The sequence below is a fragment of the Coregonus clupeaformis genome, unplaced genomic scaffold (assembly GCF_020615455.1).
Source record: "Coregonus clupeaformis isolate EN_2021a unplaced genomic scaffold, ASM2061545v1 scaf1117, whole genome shotgun sequence".
In the NCBI taxonomy this organism is placed as follows: domain Eukaryota; kingdom Metazoa; phylum Chordata; class Actinopteri; order Salmoniformes; family Salmonidae; genus Coregonus; species Coregonus clupeaformis.
Genome location: NW_025534571.1, coordinates 32,868 through 55,095, shown reverse-complemented (window position 1 = coordinate 55,095; position 22,228 = coordinate 32,868). Strand labels below are relative to the sequence as shown.

At 45.9% G+C, this 22,228-nt stretch overlaps 1 pseudogene; it reads right to left on the bottom strand.

Annotated features, from left to right (window-relative positions):
* Positions 1-21,002, bottom strand: part of LOC121560159 — a 51,678-nt pseudogene extending 30,676 nt beyond the window's left edge.
* Positions 21,003-22,228: the final 1,226 nt, after the last annotated feature.

Here is a 22,228-nt window from a genome sequence, read left to right as displayed (position 1 = left end):
TTGTATTCCTCTCTTGCTCTTTTCCTCTGACACAAAAAGACAACAGTGATGCTTCATCACCACGTGTCATCCTTTGCTGGTTTCTGCCCTATCTGTCATGCTGTTTTCCTTCCTTCCCTCTCTCACTGCCTGTTTCTCTCCCCTTCGTTCTCTCTCTTTTTCTACTGCTCTTCTTCCTCCTCTCTCTCTCTCTCTACCTTTCCTTCTCTCTCCACCTCACTCTCTCTCTCCATCTTTCTACCTCTCTCCCCCTCTCTCTCTTACTTCTGTGAGAACGGATTTTACTAAGTGTAACTGGCCATAGTGAGGATACAGGGTGACACTGCCAATCTAATAAACACAAGGAAACGCCGGACAGCGTTCAGATAAAGCTTGAAGGGGACAAAGTGTTCCCTGTGGATATTAAAGAAGGACCTTTAAGTGCCTATGTGTCTATCATCGACTATGGGTTTATCCCAAATGGCACCCTATTCCCTATATAGTCCCTATGGGCGTTGGTCAAAAGAAGTTCACTAGAGAATAGGGTGCCATTTGGGACGTACATAGTAAATCAGTGAATCACTCTGAAGACTGGGGGGAGTGGAGAGTCTCTTGTTCACGTTCATCTATGATACATCTGTTCACTAGTTCCAAAGTTAATTTAGTAATGTCTCCCTTTTTTCAGATTCCTGAGTTTAACCAGAAGGCAAAATGTGTCATGCGATGTATGACATTTTCTGGATGTAAATTGGTTTTCTGGTCGTAGAGTTGACAGATAACCAGATTACAACCAGGTAGTTTTTCTGGTCTCTAGAAAGACGTCGAAAAAAACGTCCTTTCAAAATCCGCATATAAAACCTGACCATGATGTCACAAAATATGTTAGAATGACATCATTGCAACCCCTTTTGCCTGCTAGGTAGCCCACTCATATCTGGCTTAGTCTGATGGGAAGGGGAGAGAGTGGGGTCAAAAATAAGTGGATCACGCCCAAGCTCTTTTGGGAAAACAGACAGGCGCATCAGAGAGGAGAGCTTGCCAGTAACGCCTTGATCACAGCTACAGTGTCATTGCGTTTTGACACACCAGAAGTACATTCATTTCCAATTGTCACGGTTCAGACAGACGACAAGAGGACCACAATTGCGTCACACCAGAAAGTTTATTAAAACTAAAGGGGAAAGGGAAGTAGGGAGTGAGTGAAGGCTCCAGGGGTTATCCCGTCCAATGTGCTGGATCTGTGCCCCCCCCCAGTGGCAGCGATGCGTCCGATGACGCCGGTGGTTGGTGGTCCAGAAGTCCTGGGGGAGGAAACACAGACACAACGGGGCGGATGAAACAAGGCAGAAGTACAGTTCAAGGGAAATCCAAATACGTTGTAGCAAGGCAGAAGGCTGGTCAGAGTTACCGGGGTCGAAGAGTAGTCAGGAGTCGTAATGGCAGAAAGCAGGTCTGGTTTTCCTGGGGCAGAAGAGTATCCAAGAATCAGGCAGGTCCGGGGTCACAAAACAAGGGTGAGCCAGAAGCGCGAGCACACAGGTTCCGGGGTGTGAGCTTTGCAGACGATCTGACAAAGGAGAGCTGAAAGACAGGACTTTAAATACTGGGAGAGGTTAGTGGGTAATGCAGCGCAGCTGGCAGAGTAATTAGAGCCGAGCAGAGCAGGGACAGGTGGCGCTAGTTAGGCTGAGTAGAGAGAGAGAGATGAGCAGAGTGGAAGATAGTGGAAACACATTAAGGTGGTAACCCGGTGGAGTGAGAGGGCTCATGACAGAACCCCCCAAGGGACGGCCCCAGAAGTCCCAAGAGCAACACCACGCCGGGCGGGAGGAGGGAGCCGGAGGAGGGCTAGAACTCCTCCGAACGGTCCGAGCGAACGCCCTCATCCTCGGAGGAAGCCGGAGGGCCGTGGTCGGGAGATGGGACAGGTCCCGAGACAGGATCAGGCACAGGACAGGAAGCCGAGCGGGCAGGACGGTTAGGGATCCCTCTGGGGCGGCCCCTACGGATTGCAGGTTGATCAGGATGCCGTTGGTGGAAGGCGGTGATGAGAGTCCTATCCACAATCCGACTAGCTGGCACCCAGGTCCTTTCCTCAGGTCCATAGCCCTCCCAGTCAATGAGGTACTGGAGACCCCTACCCCTCCGTCTGGACCGAAGCAGGCGGCGGACGGTGTAAACCAGACCACCATCGACGAGCTGTGGAGGAGGAGGACAAGGCGCAGCAGGGACCAGCGGACTCTCATGAATGGGCTTAATCTTAGACACATGGAAAGTGGGGTGCACCCTCATGGAATTAGGCAGTTGGAGCCGGACAGCAGTTGGGCTAATCACTCTTATGATAGGGAATGGGCCAATGAACCGAGGTGCCAACTTCTGCGACTCCACCCTGAGTGGCAGGTTCCTTGACGACAACCACACCCTTTGACCAACCTGGTAGGTGGGAGCAGGGATTCTCCGACGGTTGGCCCGGGTAGTGTAGCTGGCAACGGATCTGAGAAGTGTGGCTCGGGCCTGTGACCAGGTGCGGCGACATCGACGGGCAAACGCAAGTGCAGATGGGCAAGTAACCTCCCCTTCCTGACTGGCAAATAGAGGAGGCTGGTATCCATAAACACATTGGAAAGGGGACATACCGATGGCAGAGCAGGTCAGAGAATTGTGTGCGTACTCCACCCATGTCAATTGCTGCGACCAGGAGTGGGGGGTTGCGTGAAGTCATGCATCGCAGTGCCTTCTCGAGCTCCTGATTTGCCCGCTCTGACTGCCCATTGGATTGGGGATGGAATCCGGAAGTCAGACTGACTGTGGCTCCCAGCAGGTGACAGAACTCCTTCCAAAAAGCGGAGGAGAATTGTGGACCACGGTCAGAAACTACATCCTTTGGCAGTCCGTGGATCCGGAAGACGTGTTCCAGGACCACCTGGGCGGTCTCCTTGGCGGTTGGGAGCTTGGGGAGGGGAATGAAGTGTGCCATCTTGCTGAATCGGTCAACTATGGTGAGAATGACGGTCTTGCCCCTTGAAGGGGGCAGCCCCGTGACAAAGTCAAGGGCGATGTGAGACCAGGGACGTCTGGGCACAGGCAGGGGCTGCAGCAATCCGGCTGGGGGCTGGCAGGACGACTTGTGTTGGTTGCAGATGGGGCAGGCTTGGACGAATTCCCGTACATCCTTTCTCAGAGCGGGCCACCAGAACCTCTGGGCGAGCAGGTTGTAAGTGCGGGTGGAGCCAGGGTGACAAGCTAGGCGGGAGTCATGTCCCCACTGAACGACCTGGGACCTTAGGTTTTCGGGGACAAAAAGGCGGTCAGCTGGGCAAGTGCTGGGACCGGGCTGGTTACGGAGAGCTTCCAGCACCTGTTCCTCAACAGCCCAGGTCAGAGCTGCTACGATGCAGGGACTTGGCAGAATCGACACAGGATCCTTGGAGGGGTTGTCATCCTTCTGGAATTGACGGGAGAGGGCGTCTGGCTTGGTGTTGCGTGATCCAGGCCGGTATGACAGAGTGAAATTAAACCTGGTAAAGAACAGGGCCCAGCGGGACTGCCTGGAGTTCAACCGTTTGGCCGTGCGGATGTACTCCAAGTTCTTATGATCGGTCCAAACGAGAAATGGAATGGTGGACCCCTCCAGCCAGTGACGCCACTCCTCCAAGGCAAGCTTCACAGCCAGCAGCTCTCGGTTCCCTATGTCGCAATTGCACTCAGAGGGGGACAACCGACGTGAGAAAAAGGCACAGGGATGGAGCTTCCTATCCTCCGCAGCCCACTGAGAAATCACAGCACCAACTCCCACATCCGAGGCGTCCACCTCCACAATGAATTGCCGGTCCACGTCAGGCATCTGGAGGATGGGAGCGGAGGTGAACCTTACCTTGAGGGTACTGAAGGCCTTGTCGGCTGCTGGGGTCCAGGTGAAGGGTTGCTTGGTGCTGGTTAGAGCAGTGAGAGGGGCAGCAACGGTACTGTAGTTCCGGATAAACTTTCTATAGAAGTTAGCAAACCCCAGAAACTGTTGCAGCTTCTTTCTGTTCTCCGGAACTGGCCATGAAGTGACTGCTGATACTTTGGCAGGATCCATTTGGATACTTCCCTCTGCCACTATGTACCCCAGGAAGGCCACTGTCTTGACGTGAAACTCACATTTCTCTGCCTTGGCGTAGAGGGAATTCTCCAGAAGACGATGAAGGACTTGCTGGACATGGCGGGTGTGTTCAGACAGGTTTCTGGAGTAGATTAAGATGTCATCCAGGTAAACGAAGACAAACTTGTTTAACATGTCCCGCAGTACATCATTCACTAGAGCCTGGAACACAGCAGGAGCATTGGTGAGGCCAAAAGGCATAACCAGATACTCGTAGTGGCCTGTTGGTGTATTGAATGCGGTCTTCCATTCATCTCCCTCCCGGATCCGCACTAGGTGGTAAGCGTTTCTGAGATCCAACTTGGTAAAAACAGTGGCTCCCTGGAGCAACTCAAAAGCAGAGGTGAGCAGAGGGAGAGGGTAACGGTTTTTCACTGTGATGTCGTTGAGTCCCCTGTAGTCGATGCAGGGGCGAAGAGATCCGTCCCTCTTCCCCACAAAGAAGAAGCCAGCACCAGCCGGAGATGAAGATGAACGGATCAATCCTGTGGACAGAGAGTCATTGATGTAGTCCTCCATGGACCTTCTTTCAGGAGCAGACAACGAATAAAGACGGCCCCTTGGAGGGGCTGTTCCAGGGAGGAGGTCGATGGCACAGTCGTACGGTCGGTGAGGGGGGCAGAGATGTGGCTCTTGCTTTGTTAAACACTTCTCTGAGACCATGGTAGCATTCTGGGACATGGGAGAGGTCAGGAGCGGAGTTAGTAGGTACTGGCCGAGGGGGTAGTGCGGCAGCAAGCAGGCAGGTTCGGTGGCAGTCCTCTCCCCACTCCCTGATCACCCCGGTCACCCAGTCGAGCTGAGGGTTGTGCCGGGCGGAGCCATGGGTAACCCAGGATGAGGGGTTGGCCTGGAGAGGGGAGCAGGTGAAACTGGATAGTTTCTTGATGGTTTCCGACAGACCCATCAAGACCGGGGCCGTGACATGAGTGACCGATCCGAGTAAGTGTCCGTCCAGTGCCCGGGCAGGAATAGGAGGTGTCAAACGGAGGTTCTCCAGTCCCAGTTGGCGTGCCAGCTTGATGTCCATTATGTTGGCTTCGGCGCCAGAATCCACCAGAGCAGCCAGGGTGTGAGTTGAGTCAGAGAGGCGGAGGTGAACTTGCAGCAAGGGTTTGCGGTCGGAGGACTGGATGGTCATTGAGCTCAACCGGACTCCCCCTATGCCCGGTGAGCTTCGGCTTTAAAGGGCAGGTTACCACACGATGTCCATCACCTCCACAATAGAGGCAGAGGTTTGAGGTGAGCGGCGCTGGCGCTCTGCAGGAGTGAGAGAGGCTCGCCCAATCTCCATAGGCTCAGACTGATCAAGCTGACTTGGGTGAGTGGCAGTAGCTGACAGGAGCCCAGTCGGATCTCTCCGAATGCCGGTAGTTGGTGGACCTTGGCGCCCCCTCTCACGACGACGGGTCTGTATCCTTCTGTCGATCCGGACAGTCAGTGCGATGGCTTCATCAAGAGTGGAAGGCAGTTCATGGGAGACCAACTCGTCCTTGATATAGTCAGCCAAGCTATGGAAGAACGCGTCCACCAACGATGGTGTGTTCCAAGAACTTCGTCTTGCCAGGGTTCGGAAGTCGATGGAATGGTCTGCGACTGTACGTCTGCCTTGTCGAATACTGAACAGTTCACGAGACGCCTCTGCGGTTGGTGAATCCAGGTCAAACACCTTCAGCATCTCCTCAGCAAACAGGTCGAAGGTTGCACATGCGGGGGTTTGACGTTCGAACTCTGCTGTTCCCCAGAGTCGAGCTCGGCCCGTCAGGTGAGTGATGGCATACCCGACCCTAGCCCCCTCCGTGGCGAAGGTCCTTGGCTGCAAGGAGAACTGAAGTCGGCAGCTAGTCAGGAATGGCCGGACCTGGGTAGAATCGCCGTTGAACCGCTCGGGGTTTCCAATCTTGGGTTCCGGGGCAGCGGCTGCAATGACCGGGGCAGGTAACTCGGAGGCAGGGCTGGTGGGCAGACTGGCTGGGGTAAGGTTGGTGAGGAGTTGGATGATCCTGGCGAGTTGTTGTTGCTGCTGCTGGGACTGCTGCTGGTGCTGCTGGAACTGCTGATGCTGTTGGTGGCCGACCTGAAGCAGAGAGGTGATGTCGCCGCTCATGCGGCCTAGCTCTCTCTCAGTGTGTTCCAGGCGTAGCATGGCGGTGGGTTGCTCAGGTTCTTCGGTTTCCATGTCGGGGGAAGTGTGCGCTGAGTCCATAATGGTCAGATCGTACTGTCACGGTTCAGACAGACGACAAGAGGACCACAATTGCGTCACACCAGAAAGTTTATTAAAACTAAAGGGGAAAGGGAAGTAGGGAGTGAGTGAAGGCTCCAGGGGTTATCCCGTCCAATGTGCTGGATCTGTGCCCCCCAGTGGCAGCGATGCGTCCGATGACGCCGGTGGTTGGTGGTCCAGAAGTCCTGGGGGGGGAGGAAACACAGACACAACGGGGCGGATGAAACAAGGCAGAAGTACAGTTCAAGGGAAATCCAAATACGTTGTAGCAAGGCAGAAGGCTGGTCAGAGTTACCGGGGTCGAAGAGTAGTCAGGAGTCGTAATGGCAGAAAGCAGGTCTGGTTTTCCTGGGGCAGAAGAGTATCCAAGAATCAGGCAGGTCCGGGGTCACAAAACAAGGGTGAGCCAGAAGCGCGAGCACACAGGTTCGGGTGTGAGCTTTGCAGACGATCTGACAAAGGAGAGCTGAAAGACAGGACTTTAAATACTGGGAGAGGTTAGTGGGTAATGCAGCGCAGCTGGCAGAGTAATTAGAGCCGAGCAGAGCAGGGACAGGTGGCGCTAGTTAGGCTGAGTAGAGAGAGAGAGATGAGCAGAGTGGAAGATAGTGGAAACACATTAAGGTGGTAACCCGGTGGAGTGAGAGGGCTCATGACACCAATGGAACGCTGTGTTTGCCTTGCAGCATTGCGTGTCAGAGGCAGTTGCAGTGCGTTCAGTGTGGTGCATACGTTGGATTTATCTAATGTATGCATCAAATTGTATGTGTAGACTGCTTGACATAAATGGTAGCAGAACCTGATTGTTGAATTTTCAGATGATGCTGCATACCATTTTGCGCAATGACACTGTAAGTGTAATCGAGGTGTAAGTGTGTGTGCGTGGGTGCGTGCGTGCGTGTTCAAAACATCTCTTATACTATAACCCGGCATATACTACTGTATGCATGTGTTGTTTCACAGTTCCCTTCGGACGAGCATTAGGTTATACTTGATTGAGCCCGCCAATTTGTGTCATCCCAGTGCACATCAAGCAGAAAGAGGTTTGCACTGTATAGTACTGTAAATTATTAAATACAACCCTGGAAAGAGGGAGGAAAAGCAGGATAAAGAGGAAGGAAGGAAGGAAGGAAGGAAGGAAGGAAGGGAGGAAGGGAGGAAGGAAGGAAGGAAGGAAGGAAGGAAGGAAGGAAGGAAGGAAGGAAGGGAGGGAGGAAGGCAGGGAGGGAGGGAGGGAGGGAGGAAGGCAGGGAGGAAGGAAGGAAGGAAGGAAGGAAGGAAGGAAGGGAAGGAAGGAAGGAAGGAAGGAAGGAAGGAAGGAAGGAAGGAAGGAAGGAAGGAAGGAAGGAAGGAAGGAAGGAAGGAAGGAAGGAAGGAAGGAAGGAAGGATAAAGAAGAGGAAGGAAGAGGTGAGGGATGGGCACAGGGGGGCTTTTAGGATACTTGTGAGAGTATTGAAAAGAGAGAGAAATAGAGAGAGACATAGCAACCCACTGGGCACACACCGGTTGAATCAAAGTTGTTTACACGCCATTTCAATTAAATGATGTTGAACCAACAAGGAATAGACGTTGAATTGACGTCTGTGCCCAGTGGGAATGGAATAGGCAAAAAAAGAGGGGCCCAGAAAAGCGCTCTATTTTCATCTTCAAAAACTAATTCAACAGACGAAATGTCTCCGTCTCCCTCCCCCTCTGTCCATCCCCATGGGCGTTAGCACAACAGATAACAGCAGACTTATAACCAAACCACACAACCTCACAACACAATCCAAACCTTTCATTAGGTTTGCTCACTGCTCCAGGGAGGCTTGATAGACACATGCTCCTGACGGCCAATTTCCAGATCACCAGCTTCGAAAAGACCACAGTGTCCCAGAGAGTAGTGCTGTTGTCGTAAATCATAAAAGGTACAAACACACACACACAGCTGTTCTTGTCTATTAATTATTGTCTATTAATGTTTTGTATGTTGTCATGTTTCATGATTTGTGTGGACCCCAGGAAGAGAAGCTGCTACTTTTGCAACAGCTAATGGGGATCCTAATAAAATACCAAATACACACACACACACACACACACCGGCAAGCCTACTTGAAGAGGTGTTAACGACTTTCACTTTTTTCTTGCCCTAGTTGACTGGAGGTGATGTTGAGACTGATTTACGGCCGATGTTAAGTGGGTTATGATGAGAACTAAGGAGAACGTTGCTTAGCCAGGCCTCGCTCTCTAATCCACTTCTTCCCAACGCATTATTCATTTATGCAGCTCGGACACACACACACACAGCGAAGCCACCAACACAAACACACAGCGGAGCCACCAACACAAACACAATACACAAGGAAGCCGCCAACACACATACACACAGCGAATGGCACCCCCAGGTCATGCTCCTCCGCGGCCACCCTCACCTGTGTCACCTGAGTTTACCCACCATCCTCCTTGGTCCTGAGAACGTGCCCTATCCCCCGTCACTGCTCGACTCCTAGTGTTGTCAGCCCCGCGGCAACGGACGTCAACAGGAGCATGCGTCTTTTTTGGCCAAGGCTCACTTGAAAGAGTTGACAAAGATGCTCGAACGCAATGTCACTTCCTGATTATCGTTTTGATGCATTGAGGTGTTGTTTTAAACATGGTCTTATACTGAGGGAATGGTACCAATACCCTTGTTAGGCAAGTTGTGCTTTATGTAGTGTAGTGAGGCAAACTCTTTGGTAACAGACCGGTTCTTGGCTGATGGTGTAGAAACTCCAACTGACAGACATCATGAAAAGTTTGAGCATATCAACCAAGGTTATCCATATCCAACAGACAGTTATGCAACTAAAGAAGACAGGCACTGTGTCTACAGAGAGAATGAGAAAGCAGATTACTGGTATTCACCTTGCAAGATTGAGTGATGCCTCATGTACACAATACAGTCTATGCGACCACCATGTCTACAATTTCTCCGTAGAAATGTGAACAGGGGTTTCAAGGACATACAGTGGGGAAAAAATATTTAGTCAGCCACCAATTGTGCAAGTTCTCCCACTTAAAAAAGATGAGAGAGGCCTGTAATTTTCATCATAGGTACACGTCAACTATGACAGACAAAATGAGAAAAAAAATCCAGAAAATCACATTGTAGGATTTTTAATGAATTTATTTGCAAATTTGGTGGAAAATAAGTATTTGGTCAATAACAAAAGTTTCTCAATACTTTGTTATATACCCTTTGTTGGCAATGACACAGGTCAAACGTTTTCTGTAAGTCTTCACAAGGTTTTTACACACTGTTGCTGGTATTTTGGCCCATTCCTCCATGCAGATCTCCTCTAGAGCAGTGATGTTTTGGGGCTGTCGCTGGGCAACACGGACTTTCAACTCCCCTCCAAAGATTTTCTATGGGGTTGAGATCTGGAGACTGGCTAGACCACTCCAGGACCTTGAAATGCTTCTTACGAAGCCACTCCTTCGTTGCCCGGGCGGTGTGTTTGGGATCATTGTCATGCTGAAAGACCCAGCCACGTTTCATCTTCAATGCCCTTGCTGATGGAAGGAGGTTTTCACTCAAAATCTCACGATACATGGCCCCATTCATTCTTTCCTTTACACGGATCAGTCGTCCTGGTCCCTTTGCAGAAAAACAGCCCCAAAGCATGATGTTTCCACCCCCATGCTTCACAGTAGGTATGGTGTTCTTTGGATGCAACTCAGCATTCTTTGTCCTCCAAACACAACGAGTTGAGTTTTTACCAAAAAGTTATATTTAGGTTTCATCTGACCATATGACATTCTCCCAATCCTCTTCTGGATCATCCAAATGCACTCTAGCAAACTTCAGACGGGCCTGGACATGTACTGGCTTAAGCAGGGGGACACGTCTTGCACTGCAGGATTTGAGTCCCTGGCGGCGTAGTGTGTTACTGATGGTAGGCTTTGTTACTTTGGTCCCAGCTCTCTGCAGGTCATTCACTAGGTCCCCCCGTGTGGTTCTGGGATTTTGCTCACCGTTCTTGTGATCATTTTGACCCCATGGGGTGAGATCTTGCGTGGAGCCCCAGATCGAGGGAGATTATCAGTGGTCTTGTATGTCTTCCATTTCCTAATAATTGCTCCCACAGTTGATTTCTTCAAACCAAGCTGCTTACCTATTGCAGATTCAGTCTTCCCAGCCTGGTGCAGGTTTACAATTTTGTTTCTGGTGTCCTTTGACAGCTCTTTGGTCTTGGCCATAGTGGAGTTTGGAGTGTGACTGTTTGAGGTTGTGGACAGGTGTCTTTTATACTGATAACAAGTTCAAACAGGTGCCATTAATACAGGTAACGAGTGGGGGGACAGAGGAGCCTCTTAAAGAAGAAGTTACAGGTCTGTGAGAGCCAGAAATCTTGCTTGTTTGTAGGTGACCAAATACTTATTTTCCACCATAATTTGCAAATAAATTCATTAAAAATCCTACAATGTGATTTTCTGGATTTTTTTTTCTCAATTTGTCTGTCATAGTTGACGTGTACCTATGATGAAAATTACAGGCCTCTCTCATCTTTTTAAGTGGGAGAACTTGCACAATTGGTGGCTGACTAAATACTTTTTTCCCCCACTGTAGTTAATGATAGCTTATCCGCTGCAGCCGGAGGAGAAAGCGGGCAAGCACAGTGTTTGAGTAACAGTATGTCAAATGTAGCAGTGTTCACAGTGGTGGCGGATTTTTCAAATACTTAATAACATATCAGCCAGCCGCTGTTCAATTTCACATACAGTAGCAGTGGACACCTGGCGTGTGGCACTCTACCCACATTCAAATCACCTACTGTATAGCTGCACTGCTCTAACAGAAAAAGCCTACGGGGCCAAGTCAAAATGGGGTTCCAGCAGGTCTCAAAGAAGCCTCAGTCGTACTTTCCGAGGTGAAAACCCTGGAAACTACTGATACTGCCAGCCCACTGGATGGGGAGAAGGACACAGACATCTCATCCCACTTCACGGATGCCCACCTTTCGCCATTTCAAAGGGCGGAACTGTTGCTGCTGTGTTTGAGTGCTTTTGGGATTTGTATTAGATGCTACAGCCAATATCGAACATCAATAAATGTTTCTTGGTTTTTTTGCACCATTTGTTGTCCAAGCAGTGAGTCTACACAGCATGGGCCTTTAACGGGTATTAAGCGCTATGGTAGGGCAGTATCCAGATTTTCATACTGTCATACCGTTCCTGTACCATCCCGGGTAAAACTTTATTTGGGGTGGGGGGGATGCACATAGCTAATTTAGGCAGCAGGGATCTTGATCCAGGAGGGGATTGATTGTCTCTGCTGTAACCAAGAAGCTTGATCTTGCAAGCTAGCCACTTATCTAGCAAGTTAGCAAACGAAATGCATAGCTGGAGCCCTGTGCTGAGATGACTTATTTGGCACATCCCTTTTTTTGATGGTATTTCAAACTACCCCGGTATACGGTATATACCGCCCAAGCCTATTGAGCGTGTCTCTCAAAAACAGGTGGTGTTGACGTCTTTATAGAACAGCGTGACTCACTTTGATACTGTTTTGACTACGCAACAGAAGTTGACTGCTGCAACAGGATTTAACAAATCATCCCGCTGCCAAAATGTACTCATTCTAATCCTTGTGAGGTAAATACAATACAATACACTACATTCTGGTAATACTGTGTTTGCCACGTTGCATTCAGCAAAAGGAACATTGGACTTCACAAGACAGATTCAAAATGGGACTCTTCTTCTGTCTGGTGCACTCCAATGACCATTTTTGGGCAGCAGATTGTCAGAGAGGTGGACAAACACCCCATGTATTTTCCTGTCACTCAAACATGCTAGGCTGTCCATTGACCATCCAGATGATTACTAAACACCAGACCTGGGTCAAATATGAATGAATTCATGAATTTGTATGTCTGATGTTATGACTATATCATGTCTCTCTTTTTGTTGTGGAATCTCTTTGAACGCAGTGCAATATCTGTACATAATATACATTTCTGTGAAAACACACAATAAAGTACAATCTAATCTAATCTAAATATTTTAAATACTTTCTTATACTTTAGAATTGCTGTTTGAATGTGGGTGTGTCTAGTACAATGGAATAGTCCCAAAAGTACAAACCCTCAATCTGGTTTGATCCAAAGTTTAATTGGGATTTTAAATGGTTTCCCTCTAGATGAAAATAAAACAGGATGCTGGGGAATCTCTGCAATTAGAAAATATCAATTTCCCTCCAAAAATAGGATTTGTCTTTTGTTTTTCACAGAAGCGTTCTAATTTGACGCCACTGTGGTGTGTACCAATTTCCATTAAAGAGGTTTTGCAACAAAGCCAGTGGGATATTTAGGGATGGTAAACACTTGTCGTAAATGGAGACATACACAAAGCACTTAATGCCATATTATATGCTTAGAAATAATGTATTACGCTTGGAACAACAATAACAGACTCTGGAGGGCAGTGGGGTTTGGGTTCTATGATGATCCAAAATAACATTCATGAAATGAAAACAAACTTTGGGGATATCCGGTAGCGAATCTAATCATGCTTTGAGCTAAGGAACTTCAATGGGAATTGAAGTTTGAATCTGAAGTTTACCACAACATCATTGAAACTTGTAATGTGTATACATGAAAAGACATACATTTGATAGTATACAAATGGCTTGTAGACCTTATATAGCGTTTACACCAGAGTCTATAATAAGACTCTGTAGTACAGACATACAGTGCATTTGGAAAGTATTCAGACCCTTTGACTTTTCCACATTTTGTTACGTTACAGCCTTATTCTAAAATTGATCAAATTGTTTTTTCCTCTCATCAATCTACACACAATACCCCATAATGACTAAGCAAAAACAGGATTTTAGAAATGTTAGCAAATTAAAAAATACAAACAAAATTAAATATCACATTTATATTTACATAAGTATTCAGACCCTTTACTCAGTACATTGTTGAAGCACATTTGGCAGCGATTACAGCCTTGAGTCTTCTTGGGTATGACGCTACAAGCTGGCACACCTGTATTTGGGGAGTTTCTCCCATCCTTCTCTGCAGATCCTCTAAAGCTCTGTCAGGTTGGATGGGGACCTGCACATCTATTTTCAGGTCTCTCCAGAGATGTTCAATTGGGTTCAAGTCCGGGCTCTGGCTGGGCCACTCAAGGACATTCAGAGACTTGTAGAAACATCTCAAGGATGATCAATAGAAACAGGATGCACCTGAGCTCAATTTCGATATTTTAACAGCAAAGTGTCTGAATACTTATGTAAATAAGGTATTTCTGTTTTTTATTTGTAATCCATTTGAAAAAAAATCCAATAACCTATTTTCGCTTTGTCATTATGGGGTATTGTGTGTAGATTGATGATAAAAAAATGTTTTCATCAATTTTAGAATAAGGCTGTAACGTAACAAAATGTGGAAAAAGTCAAGGGGTCTGAATCCTTTCCGAATGCACTGTACATGTATGTCATGTCTTCAAGTTCTCTGCTGCCAAGATTTATTGTCTAACACAACTTGAAAGATGACTTGAATTGAATGACCTGCCCTCAATCATACACAAAACGACAAGTAAACACTGTTGTTGTGCCTGGTGTACTACACACACACACACACACACACACACACACACACACACACACACACACACACACACAAGCGTGTGCGTGCAGATAGCTTGTATACACAACTCTAGCGCTTAAAACTTTGGCACACAAACAACATTCTGCTTCTGAAAGGATGGAAAACAATGCAACATCGCTGGGTTGAGAGAGAGTGCTTCAGATTAGAGTTCAATGTGCACTCACACACACTCACTCTCGTGAGCCTCACTCCACGATTACACAAATCTGTTTTATGGCCATTTTGACCCATTTGACGCCAGGCCAGCCCACCGGGTCCCCACCTAACCGGGAGTGTCTGTCACAAAGCAACGCAATGGGACTTTGCACTTTGTCTGAAATATTTAAATATCCGCTGTGGAGAAAATAGGCATGGGCAGTGTCCCAAATGGCTCCCTATTCACTGCACTACTTTTGACCAGAGCCCTATGGGGTGCCATTTGGGACACATATACAGTACCAGTCAAAGGTTTGGACACACCTACTCATTCAAGGGTTTTTATTTATTTGGACAATTTTCTACATTGTAAAATAACAGTGAAGACATCAAAAGTGTGAAATAACAGATATGGAATCATGTAGTAACCAAAAAATTGTTAAACAAATCAAAATATATTTTTGATTTTTCAAAGTAGCCACCCTTTGCCTTGATGACAGCTTTGCACACTCTTGGCATTCTCTCAACCAGCTTCACCTGGAATGCTTTTCCAACAGTCTTGAAGGAATTCCCACATATGCTGAGCACTTGTTGGCTGCTGTTCCTTCACTCTGCGGTCTAACTCATCCCAAACTATCTCAACTGGGTTGAGGTCGGGGGATTGTGGAGGCCAGGTCATCTGATGCAGCACTCCATCACTCTCTTTCTTGGTCAAATAGCCCTTACACAGCCTGGAAGTGTGTTTTGGGTCATTGTCCTGTTGAAAAACAAATGATAGTCCCACTAAGCGCAAACCAGATGGGATAGCGTATCACTGCAGAATGCTGTGGTAGCCATGCTGGTTAAGTGTGCCTTGAATTCTAAATAAGTCACTGACAATGTCGCCAGCAAAGCACCCCCCACCATCACACCTCCTCCTCCATGCTTCACGGTGGGAACCACACATGCAGAGATCATCCGTTCACCTACATTTACATTTTTACATTTTAGTCATTTAGCAGACGCTCTTATCCAGAGTGACTTACAGTTAGTGAGTGCATGCATTTTCATACTGGCCCCCCTATGGGAAACGAACCCACAACCCTGGCGTTGCAAGCACCAAGCTCTACCAACTGAGCTACAGGGGACGTACTCTGCTTCTCACAAAGACATGGCAGTTGGAACCAAAAATCTCAAATTTGGACTCATAAGACCAAAGGATAGATTTCCACCGGTCTAATGTCCATTGCTCGTGTTTCTTGGCCCAAGCAAGTCTCTTTTTCTTATTGGTGTCCGTTAGTAGTGGTTTCTTTGCAGCAATTCGACCATGAAGGCCTGATTCACGCAGTCTCCTCTGAACAGTTGATGTTAAGATGTGTCTGTTACTTGAACTCTGTGAAGCATTTATTTGGGCTGCAATTTCTGAGGCTGGTAACTCTAATGAACTTATCCTCTGCGGCAATGGTAACTTTGGGTCTTCCTTTCCTGTGGCGGTACTCATGAGAGCCAGTTTCATCATAGCACTTGATGGTTTTTGCGACTGCACTTGAGAAACGTTCAAATTTCTTGAAATGTTGCGTATTGACTGACCTTCATGTCTTAAAGTAATGATGGACTGTTGTTTCTCTTTGCTTATTTAGAGCAGTTCTTGCCATAATATGGACTTGGTATTTTACCAAATAGGGCAATTTTCTGTATACCACCCCTACCTTGTCACTACACAATAGATTGGCTCAAACACATTAAGAAGGAAAGAAATTCCACAAATTAACTTTTAACAAGGCACACCTGTTAATTGAAATGCATTCCAGGTGACTACCTCATGAAGCTGGTTGAGAGAATACCAAGAGTGTGCAAAGCTGTCATCAAGGCAAAGGGTGGCTACTTGAAGAATCTCAAATATAAAATATATTTTGATTTGTTTAACACTTTTTTGGTTACTATATGATTCCATATATGTTATTTCATAGTTTTGATGTCTTCACTATTATTCTGCAATGTAGAAAATTGTAAAAATAAAGAAAAACCCTGGAATGAGTAGGTGTGTCCAAACTTTTGACTGGTACTGTACATGGAAACTCGCATGGAATTCAAACCCATTCTGTTATTTTAATTTATTCCCATGCCTGTGTTTTCCCATACCACAAAATCCCATTTTGGTCAACATCAACAAACAAACTTTAGCTGTCTGCGGTTTATCCATAGCTCTCAGACTGCTCGAGGAGCCAAGTCACATTCCGTGTTTACATTGACAAATCTAACTGGCACACACATTCCGTTCCATCCCGTAAATAACAACCACGCCAAACATTATGTAGCCTGTGCAACAACTCCATGCGAATAGCCCTAGAAAGTACAAAGGAAACGTTTCTGTGTCAATCAATATGGTCGCCATGAGGCATGCGATTTGCCAATGCATTATTATTTTTTGCTTGAATAGAAGGGAAAATTGTGAGGGCTTTGAGTTGGACATGCACCATCTTTGGGAACTGGGCTTTGAAATTGCAAACGCTCCTGAAAGGCACGAACCTAAGGAAACAGGGAAACCAGGTGACTGGCCTGCTTAAGGGATGTTAGTATTCGCCAAACACTGTTGTAGAAAAAGTGTTAGAGAGATACATAATTTTTTCAAATGGCTCAATTGAAGCCTGTGACATAGGTCCATTATTGATGATGTCATACAGAGAAAAGTATTGTTGTGTAGAAAGCTGACAAAAGACTGAATGGATATTCATGTCATTGTAAATGGTTTAATTCAAAGCAGATATTCTAACTAAGGTTGGGTGGTATTTCATACCTTCATACCGTTCCTGTACCATACTGGGGTGTACGGTATTACCGGAAGTGTAGGCAAGGGGCGCTATTTCTTTCCAATAATTAAAATAAAATAAATAAAAAAGAATTTAGGCAGCAGGGATCTTGATCCAGGAAGGGATAAATTGTTTCTGCTGTAACCAAGAAGCTTGATCTTGCAAGTTAGCCACTTAGCTAGAAAGTTAGCAAACCAAATGCCTTGCTGGAGCCCTCAGCTGGAGATAATTTATTGGGCACGTCTTAGATTAATTTATAGTTAGTTTTAAGCAGTGGCGTAGCAAGGATTTGCAAAGATTTGCAACTATAATGACAACGCAAGGAGATAACTGACAAATCAAACAATAACTTTAGGGTGAGTATGTACAAGGAAAAATAGGACACCAGCTACTCTGAACCACCAATAATGGCTTCATCTCAATAGTCTAAAGTCGTTTCCTCGACTTGTCTCCTTTCCTTCATCTGCACTGATGTGAAAGGACTGGACTCGACAGGTGAAGCAATTTAATAATTTGGGACTACCATTAGGCCTTTCAGATCAGTGCAAATGAAGGACATGAGACAAGGAGTGTGCGCCACTTTAGACTGTTGAGATGCAGCCATTATTGACGCAGAAGAAGGAGAGGGAGCCACATGAGACTATTAAGATGCACCCAGAGAGACTGCACTTGCTAAATCAATTGAACTGCTTCCGCCCCTACTTTGTGCACTCACATTTAAATGAATCGGCCCTCCCCTCCTCAAAGATGTGCTCCCTAAATAAGTATCTGTGTTTGTCACAGACTGGGCACCATAAAATGTGATCAAACCTGTAACATCACATACCAAATAAAAAATGTGCTTTTTTTCTGCACCTGACGGAATATTCGATTCTATTTACTGTATGTAACGTTCTATCTGTATAAACTATTAAAAGACTCAAATCCAGGAAATGGCGATTGTGCAATTCCGTGTACTTTTATATCAAATGAAAGTGATTATAATGATAAATCAGGATGGAGAAGGGGGTGGGAGGAGGAATTACAGGAAGTCTTATTAATAATCATATTCATCACATTGGGGGAGGGCCTTAATATGACTGGCACAAATCAATTTTTCTTAAATCACTAAAAGATGCTTTGCGTTTGACATTGGTATGCACATTAGGTCTATGCTGTGTCAAACAAACACAACTAATATTTATTTTTATTTTATTTCACCTTTATTTAACCAGGTAAGCCAGTTGAGAACAAGTTCTCATTTACAACTGCGACCTGGCCAAGATAAAGCAAAGCAGTGCGATAAAAACAACAACACAGAGTTACATATGGGGTAAAAAAACATAAAGTCAAAAAATACAACAGAAAATATATATACAGTGTGTGCAAATGTAGCAAGTTATGGAGGTAAGGCAATAAATAGGCTATAGTGCAAAATAATTACAATTAGTATTAACACTGGAATGCTAGATGTGCAAGAGATTATGTGCAAATAGAGATACTGGGGTGCAAAAGAGCAAAATAAATAACAATATTGGGATGAGGTAGTTGGGTGGGCTAATTTCAGATGGGCTGTGTACAGGTGCAGTGATCGGTAAAGTGCTCTGACAACTGATGCTTAATGTTAGTGAGGGAGATAAGAGTCTCCAGCTTCAGAGATTTTTGCAATTCGTTCCAGTCATTGGCAGCAGAGAACTGGAAGGAATGGTGGCCAAAGGAGGTGTTGGCTTTGGGGATGACCAGTGAGATATACCTGCTGGAGCGCAGACTACGGGTGAGTGCTGCTATGGTGACCAATGAGCTAAGATAAGGCGGGGATTTGCTTAGCAGTGATTTATAGATGGCCTAGAGCCAGTGGGTTTGACGACGAACATGTAGTGAGGACCAGCCAACAAGAGCGTACAGGTCACAGTGGTGGGTAGTGTATGGGGCTTTGGAGACAAAACGGATGGCACTGTGATAGACTACATCCAATTTGCTGAGTAGAGTGTTGGAGGCTATTTTGTAAATGACATTGCCGAAGTCAAGGATCGGTAGGATAGTCAGTTTTACGAGGGCATGTTTGGCAGCATGAGTGAAGGAGGCTTTGTTGCGAAATAGGAAGCCGAATCTAGATTTAACTTTGGATTGGAGATTCTTAATGTGAGTCTGGAAGGAGAATTTACAGTCTAACCAGACACCTGGGTTATCAAAGAAAATAAAACTAATTTGGGGGCTAAGAAATAGTCATTTAGCTAGATACACATTCCAGTAAACTATAAGCCCTTAAATCTGTCTACCATGTGGATTCATCTAGAATTCCAATCTGTCATTGAATGGCCAGAGCGGCACCGGAGCGCAAAGCATGTCCATTTGGTATTTGGAGAACACACCGGTCTGTAATAATGTAGGACTAAATATCTATTTTCTCAACAGCTTAACTTCTATCTGGCGCACATTTTATCTGTAGCCTATCAAATCACAATGTTATTACTGAAGAGATTTTCTTTTTATGATATGTATTTTCTCACACAAGAATGTCAGGTTCTTATCAGAGGGTTACAGCAGTACTGTACTTTGGAATATAATCATTAAGACACATGAAATATCCAAACATATGTTAAACAATCACACCACAGTACAATACTATAATGCATTTAAAATATCCATACTGTATACAACATTATCCTACATTATAATATCAAACACATTCCGTATCCCATCTGGTGATAATAGGCTGGTCTAGACAGAGCAGCCCCACTCCGATCCCAATTCATAAAACCCAAGTGCGCACGTGACGCATGTTCCGTCACCAAATCCAATTTTTCCATTGAAAAATAAAACGGATAGTTGAAGATGTTCTCATTCAGACTTCCCAGTTTAGTTACATGATTGATAGGATGTGAAACACAATCCCCAACTAAGCATGCGGAGCCTGTGTCGCACGTTTGCTAAAATACACTGCTGTCCATCCTATAGTTTCTCTAGAGTGGCTCCGGGCGGCGCGTGTCAATCAATCTCTGCGAGTCTATTTTTCATTCTTGGAAGAGCCTCATTCGTTGACCCTCTCTATCTATTCTTTCTTCTTTGCTCGCTCGGATATTAAACAGATAATTATTTTGTTAGACATGGTTATTCGGTCTGGTCAGAGCAGCTTACGCATCCACAGACGGTTATGATTCGAGGGCGAGAATCTAACTTCCATGACATGCCTATTTAGCCAACACGCAGGCATCCTTGACTAGCCTATACAAAACGTACCTGTATACAACATACATTGTCTGGCGTATAAAATCATAGGGTATAAGATCAGGCTACCAACATTGGCACGGCATCCTCTATAACGCGCGGGTAGCTACCTCCAAATGCCACCGGTCCATTACTTTCACCGTAGCTTTAAGCCAAAGCTAAATTAATTGGGATAGACCAGTGCATTTTATTGATTTTCATCGATGTAGGTATTACGCCTATCACAAATTCTGAATCACAAATTAGTCTACTTTTCTTGTTCATTTCGACATTTGCGCGCGAACAGCGTACACAGCTTTACCCAAACGCAGAACTGCCTGTCCTTTATTGTTGTCATATTTCATACTCAAATGTATCAAAACAACACTTTGAAACTTGTTTATAAACACAATACAATACTTTGGCTACTCCGACCTCGTACACAATAGTATACATTACTCACCTGCATTCCTTAGCTTCTTATTCCGGTAGACAGAGAATATCACCAAAAAGGTTGCCCAAAATATCAACCACGATAGTGAATATCAGGAAGCACCCCAAAGTTGTAGTAACCCACGGAGGGCGATTCAACACTTCCTCATACGGGTCCAGCGACGACCTGTTCAGATAAGACCCATTTATAATCATTGTATATTTTGTAACTTTCCAAATTAGCGAAATAAACGTGCCGCCCGTCCCATAACATGTAGTCTACATTTTGGATACAGGGATGCGGTGGTATTCTCCCGTGGCTTTCTTCCTCTCCATATTGCCCCTTACAGCTCCCGTAGAGAACGTTCTGTTTTTCCTTCTAGTCACAATGCTCGTGTGTCAGAGTCTACACTTATTTGGCAATATGTGTACCCCATCACATTGTTGGTATGTGACATTCAGAGGCAACTTCAGACCTTCCCATGTTAACATGATGTGATTACAGTGAGCCCGTAGTGGTTGGATGACGGATAGGTGGTAGCCTAATGCTGCCTCTCAGCGGCCGAAAGCGTGAAAAACAGTGGACTGCACGCGGGGGCACTCGTTTACAGTATTTTGAAGCCTGGCTGCGAGCTCTCATTGCAGTTATTGCTTTGCTTCCAGCGACTATTCGTTCCTTTATTCATGCGTTAATTGATCATTCTTTTGAGGAATCATTCATATTTGATCCATTCCCACATCGATTCATTCACACTTAAAGAAACCGATAACAGCGGTCCTTGACTAGCCTATGTTATTATTAAGGTAATCATGATGATAATGCTTAATATCAATTCTTGGAATTATTGCAATTACTATGATAGAGAAAATACTATTAATGACAATAACATATTTACTAATATTATGGAGAGACAGGATTAGAATTAGACAGATGCAGGGATATCATGTGTGCTTTGGGGCGGCAGCTATCCCCCTTTCCCTTTACATTGTAAATCCAGATAATATGTTATGATCACAATACAGTGCATTCGGAAAGTATTCATACCCCTTGACTATTTCCACGTTGTGTTACGTTATAGCCTTAATCTAAAATCAATTTTTTTTTAAATCCCTTATCAATCTACAAACAGTCCCCCATAATGACAAAGCAGCGTCACTGCTCAGATATTTTCAGGTCTCTCCAGAGATGTTTGATCGGGTACAAGTCTGGGCTCTGGCTGGGCCACTCAAGGACATTCAGAGACTTGTCCCGAAGCCACTCCTGCATTGTCTTCGCTGTGTGCTTAGGGTTGTTGTCCTATTGGAAGGTGAACCTTCGCCCCAGTCTAAGGTACTGAGCGCTCTGGAGCAGGTTTTCATCTAGGATCTCTCTGTACTTTGCTCCATTCATCTTTCCCTCGATCCTGACTAGTCTCCCAGTCCCTGCCGCTGAAAAACATCCCCACAGCATGATGCTGCCACCACAATGCTTCACCGTGGGGATGGTGCCAGGTTTCCTCCAGACATCACATGACGCTTGGCATTCAGGCCAAAGAGTTCCATCTTGGTTTCATCAGACCAGAAAATCTTGTTTCTCATGGTCTGAGAGTCCTTTAGGTGCCTTTTGGCAAACTCCAAGCAGGCTGTCATGTGCCTTTTACTGAGGAGTGGCTTCCTTCTGGCCACTCTACCATAAAGGCTTGATTGGTGGAGTGCTGCAG